This window comes from Panthera tigris, chromosome A1 (genome assembly GCF_018350195.1).
Source record: "Panthera tigris isolate Pti1 chromosome A1, P.tigris_Pti1_mat1.1, whole genome shotgun sequence".
In the NCBI taxonomy this organism is placed as follows: domain Eukaryota; kingdom Metazoa; phylum Chordata; class Mammalia; order Carnivora; family Felidae; genus Panthera; species Panthera tigris.
Window position 1 is genome coordinate 58,598,584 of NC_056660.1, and position 12,917 is coordinate 58,611,500.

Consider the following 12,917-nt stretch of genomic DNA (forward strand, 5'->3'; position numbering starts at 1 on the left):
ATATATAAGAGAAATCAGCTCATCTATAAAACAAGAACTAAAAAACAAAAACACAGAAAAACAAAAAACCCAGGAAGGGGCACCTAGGTGGCTCAGTTGGGTAAGTGTCTGACTTTGGCTCAGGTCATGATCTCACAGTTTGTGGGTTTGAGCCCCTCATTGGGCTCTGTGCTGACAGCTCAGAACCTGAAGCCTGCTTCAGATTCTGTGTTTCCCTGCCTCTTTCCCTCCCCTGCTCACACTCTGTCTCTCTCTTTCTCAAAAATAAATAAATGCTAAAAAAATAAAATAAAAATAAAATGAAACAGAAAGAAAATAAGAACACACTTTGAAATTAAACATAGTGCCAAGACAAAACCGAGTCCAAGGCAAAATTAGCAAAGGCTTTTTCCTCACTAACTTCAACCCCTCATGGATCTGTCATCACTTTTGTTTCAGTTGAGGTACAAAAATGTTTGAAAATAGTTAATTTTATCTAATACAAACAGGAACAGTGTTGACATAATCTATGATTTTAGGCCGAAGTTTGGAAAGTGAGAAGACTTGCTAATTGAACTTTACATTGGGTCCTTGGTCAGCTACATGAGGGCAGAGAAGCATTTGGGGAGATCCTAAAAGAAGAAAAAAAAAAGAATGTTCAGTTATAGTAGTGAAAGATTCTCTGCGTACAGACATTTCCTAAAACAAGTAAGGGGTGGCACAGAGCTATTTTGCCATCACAATGTCCTGATGGCCCTTAGGGAAGGGACAGGATTTGCTGACAAGAAAATTTTTTCATACATTGTGCCAAAGATGATGATGATGATACTCTAATGGAAGAGAAATTAACACTTTCTAAGAAGTATAAAGCAAACACAAATCAATGAAAATAGAAAAAAAAACCAGAAAATGTGGTGATCAAGAATATCGGATATCCAACAAAAGGGATGTTCTGAGAGAGTAAATAGAGAAAATGAAGTAGAGGTAGTTACCAAGAATTAATTTAATTTTTTTTCCTTACAAGGTTGAAGAAAAGCCTTGTTGTTCAACCATCCAATTGTTCTGGACAGAACAATAATTTTTTAAATTAAAATAAATTTTTTGAAGTTTTTATTTAAATTCTAGTTAGCTGACATACATTGTAATATTAATTTCAGGTGCACAATACAGTGATTCCGCACTTCCTTACATCACCATGTGCTCTTCACAAGTGTGCTCCTTAATAGTCATCACCTTTTAACGCATCCCCTCCCCACCTCCCTTCTGGTAACCATCAGTTTGTTCTTCATAGTTAAGAGACTGTTTCTTGTTTGCCTCTGTCTCTCTGTCTCTCTGTCTCTCTCTCTTTTCTCTTTGCTCATTTGTTTTGTTTCTTAAATTCCACATATGAGTAAAATCATACAGTATTTGTCATTCTCTGACTCACTTATTTCACTTAGTATAATACTGTCTAGTTCCATCCAGGTCATTGCAAATGGCAAGATTTCATTATTTTTTATGGCAGAGTAATATTCCAGTGTGTGTGTGTGTGTGTGTGTGTGTGTGTGTGTGTGTGTGATGAACTTCTTGACAGTTCATCAAGAGATAGACACTTGGGCTGTTTCCATAATTTGGCTATTATAAATAATGCTGCTATGAACATCAGGGTGCATGTATCCCTTTGAATTAGTATTTTGTATTCTTTGGGTAAATGCCTAGTATTGTGATTGCTAGATTGTAAGGTAGTTCTATTTTCAACATTTTGAGAAACCTCCATACTGTTTTCCAGAGTAGCTGCACCAGTCTGCATTCCCACCAACACTGCAAGAGGGTTCCCATTTCTCCACATCATCCCCAGCATCTGCTGTTTCTTATGCTGTTGATTTCAGCCATTGTAGTTTCATTGTACTTTCATTTGCATTTTCTGATGATCAGTGATTTGAGCATCTTTTCATGTGTCTGTTGGCTATCTGTATGTTTTCTTTGGAAAACTGTCTATTCATATCTTCTACCTATTTTTTAATTGGATTATTCATTTTTGGGGTGTTGAGTTTTATAACTTTTTTATTTATTTGGATAGTAACCCTTTATCAGATATGTTATTTGCAAATATCTTCTCCCATTTAGTAGGTTGCCTTTTAGTATTGTTGATTGTTTCCTTTGCTGTGCAAAAGCTTTTTATTTTGATGTAGTATCAATAGTTTATTTTTGCTTTTGTTTCCCTTGTCTCAGGAGACATATCTAGAAAGAAGTAGCTATGGTTTATATCAAAGAAGTTCCTGCCTATGTTCTCTTCTAGGGTTTTTATAGTTTCAGGCCTTACATTTTAGATCTTTAATCAATTTTCAATTTCTCTTTGTGTATGGTGTAAGAAAGTGGCCCAATTTCATTCTTTTGCATGTTGCTGCCCAGTTTTCCCATTCTCTTCACACTTTGTTGAAGAGACTGTCTTTTTCCCATTGGATATTCTTTCCTGCTTTGCTGAGGATTAATTGACCATACAGTTGTGGGCTCATTTCTGGCTTTTCTATTATCTTCTTTTGATCTATGTGTCTATTTTTGTGCTAGTACCATACTGTTTTGATCACATAATATAACTTGAAGTATCATAATATAACTTGAAGTATGAAATTGTGATGCCTCCAGCTTTGTTGTTGTTGTTGTTGTTGTTGTTGTTGTTGTTGTTTTCAAGGTTGTTTTGGCTTTTGTGGGTCTTTTGTGGTTCCATACACATTTTTGGATTGTTTTTTCTATCTCTGTGAAATGCTGCAGTGTTTGAAATGCTATGTTATTTTGGTAGGGATTTCATTAAATGTGCACATTGCTTTGGGTAGTATAGACATTTTAACAATATTTGTTGCTCCAATCCATGAGCATGGAATGTTTTTCCATTTCTTTGTGTCACCTTCAATTTCTTTCATCAGTGTTTATACATTTTAGAATACAGGTCTTTCACCTCTTTGGTTAAATTTATTCCTAGAAGTCTTATTGTTTTTGGTGTAATTGTAAATGTGATTGATACCTTTTTTGCTCTTTCTGCTGCTTTATTACTGGTGTATAGAATTGCAACAGATTTCTGTTCATTGATTTTGTATCCTGTGACTTTACTGAATGAATTTATCAGTTCTAGCAGTTTCTTGGTAGAGTCTTTCAGGTTTTCTATATAGAGTATCATGTTATCTACAAATAGTGAACATTTTACTTCTTCCTTGCTGTTTTGGATGCCTTTTATTTCTTTTTGTTGTCTGACTGCTGTGGCTAGGACTTCCAGTATTATGTTAAATAAGAGTGATGAGAGTGAATATCCCTGTCTTGTGCCTGACCATAGAGGAAAACCTCTCAGTTTTTCCTCATTTAGGATTATATTAGCTGTGGGCTTTTCTTTGATGGCCTTTATTATGTTACGGTATGTTCCCTCTAAACCTACTTTATTGAGGGCTCTTATCACAAATGGGGGTTGTACTTTGTCAAATTCTTTTCTGCATCTATTGAAATGATCATATGGTTCTTATCCTTTATTTCATTAATGTGGTGTATCACATTGATTGATTTGCCAATATTGAGCCACACTTTCAACCCAGAAATAAACCCCACTTGATCATGGTGAATGATTTTTTTAAATGTATTATTGGATTCAATTTGCTAGTATTTTATTGAGAATTTTTGTTATCTATGTTGATCAGGATTATTGGCCTTTCGTTCTCTCTTTTAGTGCTATCTTCATCTTGTTTTGTTATCAGAGTAATGCTTGCCTCATAGAATGATTTTGGAAGTTTTTCTTCCTTTTCTATTTTTTTGGATATTTGAGAAGAATAGGTATTAACTCTTCTTTAAATGTTTGGTAGAATTCTCCTGTGAAACCGTCTGGCCCTGGACTTTCATATGTTAGGAGTTTTTGATTACTGACTTAATTTCTTTGCTGGTTATCAGTCCATTCAAATTTTCTATTTCTTCCTGCTTCAGTTTTAGCAATTCATGTGTTTCTATGAATTTATCCATTTTTTTCCAGGTTGTCCAATTTGTTGGCATACAGTTCTTCTTGATAGTCTCTTATAATCATATTTCTGGGGTATTGGTTATTATTTCTCCTCTCTCATTATGATTTTATTTATCTGGGTCATTTCTCTTTTCTTTTTGATAACTCTGGTTAGGGGTTTATCAACTTTATTAATTCTTTCAAAGAACCAGCTTTTGGTTTCATTGATCTGTTCTATTGATTTTTTAGTTTCTATATCACTTATTTTTGCTCTAATTTTTATTACAGCATTTATTATATATATATGTATATATACACACACACACACACACACACACACACATATATATTTATTATATCATTTATTTTTGCTCTAATTTCCTTCTGCTGGCTTTAGGCTTCATGTGGGGTTCTTTTTCTAGCTCCTTTAGGTGCAAAGTTAGGTTGTTTATTCAAGATTTTCCTTGATTCTTGAAGTAAACCTGTATTGCTATATACTTCCCTCTGAGGATCACTTTTTCTGCATCCCAAAGGTTTTAGAATATTTTATTTTCATTTTCATTTGTTTTCATGTATTCTTTTAATTCCTGGTTGACCTATTCATTGTTTAGTAGCACATTGTTTAACATCCATGTATTTGTGTTCTCTCCAAATTTTTCCTTGTGGTTGAATTCTAGTTTCATAGTATTATGGTCAGAAAAGGTGTATGGAATGATTTCAATCTTTTTGTATTTGTTGAGGTCTGTTTTGTGACCTAATATGCGATTTTTTCTGAAGAATGTTCCATGTGCACTTGAAAATATGGTGAAAATGGGGAAGGAAGAGAGTGAAATGGGACAGATATGAGGAAGCTAACCCTTACTAACCACGAAAAGGCTTCAAGTAACACATAAGGCTTAAAACAATCAAGAAAAACATGTTTATTAGATTATGTCTGAATTGAATTGGATGAAATTATTTTAGTAAATATTTAAGTGTAAAAAACAGGAACTAGTTGAGTTATAGACTTAAGAGATAATCTTTTTTATTATAAATCCTTTACTAGCTTTTGATTTTATAAGTTTAAGAATTATTTTAATATAAGCAAAATTATTTTGTTTTAGGTTCAAGTACATTGCTATAAAGTGTTGTAGTACAAATCAAATCATACTTTCTTTTACTTAGTCTGTGATTGCAATAATTAAATATCTTGCTACAACTAAAATAGTATTGTATTTATAATACTATAGTGCAATTTGAGCAGTCAATTATCACATTCTAACATCCCGTCAAATCACAAATATATCCCACACACTAGACACTGGTAGTATGTGAAACTGAACATTATTTTATGTAAATTAAGTTTAAGAATATCCTTGTCACAAATTGCCCAAATTACCCAAATACCATTATTCTTACATAAATAACAGTATATATAGTGTTGATTTTTTTTCTGGTTATTAACTTTTAAATTGTCAAATGAAATTTAGATACCCAAATAAATATGATATCCTATTGAGAATGTTATGCTTCAATAAAAGTTAGGATGTCATTTAGACTTAGTCTGTAATGACTCCTTTAATAAACTTAAATATTCAGTACTTTTATTGCTGCATTAAAATCTGCACTTAAAATACTACTTGCCATTAATTTGATTTTACTTATTTTGACTTTACAACGACTCATGTCTTGTGATGAAAAGCAAAATGATGGGGTGCCTGGGTGACTCAGTAGCATCCAACTCTTGATTTCAGCTCAAATCATGATCTCAAGGTTGTGAAACCCAGCCCTGTGTCAGTCTCTGTGCTGGGCATGGAGCCTGGTTAAGATTCTCTTCCTCTCCTTCTGCCCCTTTCTCACTCATTCACACATGCTCTGTTTTTCCCTCTCTCTCTCTCAAAAAAAAAGAAAGAAGCATAATACAAACCTCATTTATTTGCATACTGATTTAGAAATTTTTGATTTCATTTTAGTTCTCTGGAAAGTTTGACACAATTTCTTTAGATATTTTGACAAGATCACCCCACAGAAGTTTTGTATCAATATTTGTTTTCACTGTTGAATAGATGATTTATCTTTATATTTCAGAGTTGGGTTGTATGTGAAATACCAACATCCCACACGTCAATCAATTTAGGCAATTCTAATCCATGTGTGCAGAAGAAATGGAAGTATATTTGATGCAGGTATTATAAATTCTTCCTTCATTTCATTAAAAAATATCATATAGGAATAGGAATTTGTTTTATTTTTCTTCCATCTGGGAAAATAGTGGAAGCTATAAATTAAAAATTCAAAAGTTATTCCCCTTGTAAGTTAATCAATTAGCTGAGGAAAGACAGTACATTGATTTAGCTCAGAATTTCATTTTTCTCTCAACCACTTTAAATTATCTTCATCTTATCATTTAATTCAGGTTTTTCAATTCTTTCCACCAACTTAATAACACTTTATTCTGATTTATTCTAGTAACAGTAGCTCATTCACGACTATTTTATGAATTATCTTCATCTTGTCACTGAACTCTCAGGTTTTCTAATACTATTCAGGGATCACATACCACTCTGCCCTGATTTGTTCCAGTAGTCTCTAAGATAATTTTGGAACAAATCTGATGCTATGCCTGAAATTAAATTCTGCTTTCCTTATTAGCCAAAAATCCCACAATTCTATCCATAAATTCAAAAGCATAGTTGGAAAGAAAACCTATTGTTTTAATTGGATGTGCAGCTAGTATTGTGCATTCCTAAGTTATTACAAAAATAGAAAATTTGAGAAGTGGCATGGAAATAAATCGAAGCAGAATATAAATGACATAAAATACTTATACAATTATTATAATATAATCTAGGTTTCACATAGATTGACATTTATTTGAATTTCTAAGTCATTGAAATGTCTACTTATTGCTAGATATTTCATTAAGGGTATATACTGCCACAAATAATATTTATTGAAAGCACATGCTATGTAAAATCTTGAATACAGATTTAGGGAGGGGCGCCTGGGTGGCTTAGTTGGTTGATGATCTAACTCTTGATTTTGGCTCAGGTCATGATCTCACAGTTTATGGGATCAAGCCCCACATCGGGCTTTATGCTGACAGTGCAGATCCTGCCTATGATTCTCTTTCTCCCTCTCTCTCTGCCCCTCCCCACTCACTTGTGTGTGTGTGTGTGTGTGTGTGTGTGCGCTCTCGCTCTCTCTCTCTCAAAATGAATAAACACTTAAAAAAGATTTAGGGAGAATGTGATGGTTCTTGTATGACGTGAGCACTCAGTCTAAAAAGATATACATATACAGAAACAGCAATTACAAAAAAATCATTACCAAATTAAAGAATGCAGTGAATTATTACATAGATTCCTAACAGAAATGTCATTAGATGGAGAAAGACCTATAAAGAAATACGTAGAGTGGGATTTTTCAGAGCCATGAAGAATTATATGAAAAATCATATTATGTGCTTGCTTTGAGGAGATTTGGAAGTCAGACGGATCCAATTTGACTCTATTATACCATATGTCCAGAAAGTTTCCTTCCAGGGATATGTTTGGATTCCTCTAATAATAAGTAACTTTATATTTTCCAAGGTAGCTAATTTTAACTGTATTGTGTTTAATAGAATATTTTCAATAGAATATATCTCCTTGCAGGCTGCACATATATCATTAAAAGTTCTAACCACATAATACAGAAAAATTTGAAAAGATTTATTAAATGCTCCAAAGAGATTTGTTCATGAAGGGTTAAGGGTTATATGTAAACAAACCCACAAACATATTTACACACTTATACAAATGTATATGTGTTATTAAAATCACTTATCCATTCCCATTCTGTTTGAGATAAAAGTTTTCAGAAACTCTATTACCCACACATTTACAAGTCACGTGAAGTTTACATATTTTAAATTTCATTATGAGATTATAAACATAACATAATCTGTTCTGAATGTAGTTAGAAGATATCAAGATTTTAATACATTCTAAGCCAAAAGAGAAACTGTATTTGAGAGTATCTCTCTATTACTGTTATTTATCTATCCCTCTATTATTTTGTGATAGGGGGAAAATCCAAATAGTTGGCATTTAAGTAGCTGGCATTTATTACCATGATTTTATCCCTGAATATTTTAAACAAAGAGGATCTGACATTTTGGTAAGATCCATCACTAGCAGTCCCTTAGTTGTTATTGAGCAAGTCAATGATCCACTAAAAAGTTCTAAGTTGTTCTGATTTTGTGAGAGAGTCATATTTTTTTTGAGATCTTCCTTTTAGGAGACAAAACTGATAACATATTATACTTAATCTATTTGCTGATTTATAAAAGAACAGAGGTGCCAGTCTGGCTCATTCGGTAGAGTATGTGACTCTTGATTTTGGGATTGTGAGTTCGAGCCCCTGTTGGCATAGAGATAATTAAAAAATTTTTTTTTATTAAGAAAGAACAATAATTTTAAAGTAACTTATCAAAGAGGCTATTACTTTCCAAATATATTTGCTCTTATTTTCAATACAACATATTAATGATAGACAAGTAATTTCATTTTTACTGAAACACATATTTATTAATCACCTATTCTATAAATGTCATCCTGTTATGTTAAATGGGCTATAAAAATGACTACAGTATAATTACTATCTTGGAAAGATAAACATAATCATATCAGAAGTATTAAAATGATTGCATACATTATGAACTACATAAATATTTTGTACAGTTGAAATTTAGTTTTACAAAAAGATCTTAAGATGTAGCATTCACTGTTGGCTAAAATGATGAGAGAGACATCTCCTACAAGGATATCACAACTCACTTGTTCTTAGAATTTGGTGGATTTTTGATGACTAAGGATGACTTTCCTTCCTTCACCCTAGATTCCAGAAACATAAGGACAGTAACATTTAGTAAAGCTCTCTGGTGCACAGTAGGAACTCAATAATCCTTTGCTTTATGGTTAAGTGAATACATCCTTTTAGGATATTTGGACATTTTCATCCAGAAACAGATTAACTAAAAAAAATAATAAAAGTAGTAATAAATGGTACGTATATCTGTAAAAATGTACATTGCACACAGTTTTAAATGAAACACTCTGAATGAATTAACCTAGCATTACTAATACAGGCTAATGAATATAGCTATAGACTTTCTAATTTTAACAATATTTGTGAGATTTTTTTGTCTTCTAATAAGCCACACTTATGAAATATGTAAGATTAGATTGAGAAATCTGTAAGGTACCCTACTTCTCACCAAGTGCCAGCCACATTATATTCATGCAGCAAGGGACTTAAAAGAAAGAAAAGACAATTTTGAATCTTGGTCTAGAAAGCCAAACTGAAGACTGACAACATAGGTTACGTCTTCAATAAATGCTTACAACAACTAGAGCTTTCATAATAAATGTTCTTCGTTAATTATTATTTAAATATTGTGTTCCTTTCTTAGAGTTTAAGAAAAAGAAATTTTAAAAAACATTTTGAAAAGAAAATTGAATGGTAACTTGTTTACATTACAAAATAATGCTGATCTCAGATGAGAAGTGAAATGTACTGCTCAATTTAATTGCCCATAGCAGGCTTATATATGTCATGTCATGGGAAATATTACATAAGTACTGGGAAGTAGGTTACTACATGGGAGATGGAGTTATATCGGGGTGCTGACTGATATGTAAAGGATGTGGCCATGCTTAAATGCTTAAACACAAGAAGATATCCATATTTTAGGCATTTCCACAAAAGGAACTCCTTAAATTGTTGGTAGACATTTATCCAGACTGGTGATATAAGCCTGAGATCTAAAAGAATGCTAGTATAGAATAGCTGTCTCAAGTTATGGAGGAAATTTATACATACATTTTCTAGTTACTCTGTAATTCCTACTGTATACCATGACACTTGGCTCTTGATTAACTGTGTCTCCAGACCTTTCATATGACAATCACATGCTGTTCTTTCCCACCTCAGCGACTGCACAAGCAGTTCTCTCTTCTGTGAACATTTTTCATTCCACTTTCGATTTTGGCTTGTGATTCAGATTATAGTAATTTTTTTTCAAAAAAATGCCTTATCCTCAAACAGTTCTTGCTTTAAAATCCTGTTTAAAGCAGAGCCTGTGTGGCCTGGTGGGTTAAGTGTCCGACTTCAGCTCCAGTCATGATCTCACAGATTGTGAGTTGGAGCCCTGCGTCGGGCTCTGTGCTGACAGCTCAGAACCCAGAGCCTGCCTCAGATTCTGTGTCTCCCTCTCTCTCTCTGTTCCTCCCTGACTCTCTGTCTCTCTCTCTCTCTCTCAAAAATAAACATTAAAAAATAAAATCCTGTTTAAATACATCACCACATATTTAATTCAGCACCTGGTTAATGAATTTAAATGTTACAGATGTGTATTTTTCACACACACACAAATGTCTGGTGAGATAATTTAAGTTCCATTTTCTTAGCAAATTTCAATTATATAGTGTAGTGTTACCAACTATGATGAGGGCTAAAAGCTGAAAAATGTTCACCTTTAGCCCAGAAGGCTAAACTATAGTCTGCATAGTTTCCATAAGTTTCCATAGTTTCCATCAAATACATGGTGGTCACTACATTCTTAAAGGGTCTCACGACTGCCTGTGTATCTCACCCATAGTTAATTTCAAACTGAATGCTAAGCTCCAGGGAAATAGTGCGAAAGTTTTACAAGTAAAAATTCAAAGAAACATTTATGATCTAATATACTCTCTCCACCTTGAGCACTAAACATATATCCACCAGCTTTACTCTGCAAAATTGTAGCTCTTTCTGCCCATGGTTCTTGTCCCTGTGCTACTTAAATAAATTTACTAATTTGCACCATACAATGTCTCCAGAATTCCTGCTTGGCCATTGTGCTGATAACAGCTCTGAGTCAGTTCAAATAAAAACAAGCACTGAAAATGACTGTTTTAGGAAAGTTTCAGATATGTCAACTGGTGACAATTATGTGGGAAGGAAGCTTTCAGAGAGCTTTCAGAGAGCTCCATATTCATTCTTCCCCCTTCAAGTGGCTTCGAAGTGTTGATTTCACAGCTACCCTACTTGTAGGTACCTTGGTTTTCAAAACAATTTTGAATTTGAAGAATGAGATGGCTATCAGACAAGTGAAAATGTCAAAAGCCCGCTACTCTAACACTCCTTTTAGATTGTTGCCAGCCTTTGCTAATTTCCAGAGATGTGAAAAAGTTGACTTTGATAATTTTTGCCATTATTCTCATCACTTCTATAGTGGTACAGATTTGTATGCTTCCTTACTTTGCCATTTCTGAAATGCTTCTTGCTTTCGTATACATTTTCAGTGAACACCTGTGAAAGATTGTATTTAATTTGTTAATTAAAAATGAAAATAGCAATGTGGTAAATTGGGTCCAAGAACATTTGAGGGTATTATATTTTTCATCAGAAAAGTTTCTTCTTTAAAAAAAAAGTATATTTGGATAAGATTTCTAAATATTATTAGTATCCTAAAAGGAAATAAATCAAACAGGGTCATTGACTTTGGGATTATACATTTTTTGGCAAGTCAGTTTATAGGTTCACTTGTAATTTAACTGTTTCTGGGCTTTAAGCAAATAAATAGCATGGTCAAACACATAGAGTCTTCTGGAGAAAAATAATGCATAAAGTAGCCTGATAAACACATATATTTTGGCCGGCCCTCCAAACACATTTCCTCCACCTCTTCCGCTGTTTTCTCATTCTACCAGAAATTAATTTTTCAGTCTTACTAATATATCTTTACTGGATTTACACATACATTATGCAATCTAAATTCGTTTTAAAGGAAGCAATATATGCAGAAAATATTGTCATGCATAAAATGAGATTATGTTTTGCTTAATTAAAATTAAAATTCTTAATGTATCTTTGTAAGTAAAATCCATACCTCTGTAATGTACATTAACATTTTTTCATTATTTATAATTCACTTATAATGTCAATTTTATATAAACAGTTTCTTAAGACAAGAGTAATTCTCAATATATGTCACTAAGTGATTTAAGTAAGTACTGATGAATTAAAATCACTGTGAAATGCTCTGCATTTCTATTTTTCATGAAATCTGTAGTAAAAAAGTGAACTTTATTATTTTAAACAGTCTGACTTAAATGTAAAAAATTAATACTTGCAAAAATTTTGTTAAATCTAGTATTAAATGACAATTTGTATTTTAAGGTAATAACTAGAATATAATCATTTTTGCATTAAAATTTCAAGTTATGGGGCACCTGGACGGCTCAGTCGGTTAAGCATCCAACTTCGGCTCAGGTCATGATCTCATGGTTCGTAAATTCGAGCCCCATCCTGAGCTCTGTGCTGACAGCTCAGAGCCTGCCTGGAGTCTGCTTTGGATTCTGTGTCTCCCTCTTTCTCTGCTCCTCCCCAGCTCATACTCCATGTCTCTCTTTCTCTCTCTCTCAAAAATAAATAAACATTAAAGTAATTATTCAAGTTATACAATGTATTGCAAAAAGAAAAGATTACTTTAGATAGAAATAATAATTTAAAAATAAGCTAGTAATAATTGAGACAAAGATATTTTCTTTCTCTTTTTTCCCAAAAGGATAATTTTGTTTTATTCTCCCTATACAGATGTAACTGCATCTTCATGCAGGTATGGTCCTGTATACTAATTAGTTGCCCCAAGGTCTCTGCCAGACTTTTGACTCTATCTCTAGAGCTGTCGGATGAATTAACAACTGGGATTACATTTTACATATAAAAGAATGTAACCTACTTTTAAAAACTTTATGCATTATGGTATTCAAACGGACTACTTTTAAAATAACTTGTAGAAATGTCATCAACTGAAGCAATATTTAGTGAACTACTGTTTAAAGGTTTAGACAATAAGCACACTGATACGCATTTTGTTATCATAAAGACAGTCAAAAGCCTGCTGCTCTAACGCTCCTTTTAGATTGTTGAAGGCCTTTGCTAATTTCCAGAGATGTGAAAAAGTTGACTTTGATCA